The sequence below is a fragment of the Penaeus monodon genome, chromosome 27 (assembly GCF_015228065.2).
Source record: "Penaeus monodon isolate SGIC_2016 chromosome 27, NSTDA_Pmon_1, whole genome shotgun sequence".
NCBI classification, from domain to species: domain Eukaryota; kingdom Metazoa; phylum Arthropoda; class Malacostraca; order Decapoda; family Penaeidae; genus Penaeus; species Penaeus monodon.
Genome location: NC_051412.1, coordinates 34,917,135 through 34,917,985, shown reverse-complemented (window position 1 = coordinate 34,917,985; position 851 = coordinate 34,917,135). Strand labels below are relative to the sequence as shown.

General features: G+C 46.8%; 1 protein-coding gene across 2 annotated transcripts in view; it reads left to right on the top strand.

Annotated features, from left to right (window-relative positions):
• The window catches only part of LOC119590395, an 8,525-nt gene that overhangs the window by 268 nt on the left and 7,406 nt on the right, over positions 1 to 851 (top strand). The window contains exon 1 of one of the 2 annotated variants that reach the window (XM_037939065.1): positions 92 to 203. The exons of the other annotated variant lie outside the window; for it this stretch is intronic. The gene's annotated coding sequence lies outside the window, so the exon portion shown is untranslated. Of the gene's footprint in view, positions 1 to 91; positions 204 to 851 lie in introns of those variants that run through there. 2 annotated transcript variants of the gene reach the window in all.

The window sequence follows — 851 nt, the reverse complement described above, 5'->3', positions numbered from 1 at the left end:
ATACCTGTATGCACCAACGTATGTGTCAGTATCTAGCTGCCTGTACTTTTCTAAAACTACTCATATACTGCGAGCAATGTAAATACAATCGCGAACAGAATTTCACAGTACAGTCAGCGTTGCCACTTCGGTGCCTGACTGGGATAAGAAGTTTCGTAGAATCGAAGCACTGGCGCCCAAGGGAGTGAAGACCGGCCCAGCAGGTAAGGCGGGTAACACCCATATCAGGTGGAGAAAGAGGAAGGATGGGGCAAAGGGGATTTTTAGTGAGTAAATGAACACCAGAAGACACGTGGGATAGAATAAACACGTAAACAACCCAGGGGAACTTGTCGCGTGCAGACGTGCGAACGTAATATCGTAAAACAAACGCTTGGATAGACCGGACCAAGGTCAAACTCCCGAACGTTCACTGGTGTTATGCGTCGGTTTTTGCGAGTCGGGTTAATCACATACCATTCCGCATGCACACTGAGAGGAATAGGACTCGATGTCTTCATCATGATTTGCATATATTCGCCGCACGCTATCGTCCTGTTTTCTCTCGCACATCACAGCCATTTTCTGTGGCGCAACACAGTCGCTTTCTGATGTGCAACACAGCCATTTTCTGTGGCGCAACACAGTCGTTTTCTGATGTGCAACACAGCCATTTTCTGTGGCGCAACACAGTCGCCTTCTGATCTGCAACACAGCCATTTTCTGTCGCGCAACACGGCTTCCTTCTGTCGAACAACATAGCAGGTTTGTTCACAATTTTATGTACAAAAATTGGTGCAAGAGTTCCTAACGATACTATGCACATTTTGGGCGTTGAAAGGAAATGTCTGATATCGGATAGGTACATATGG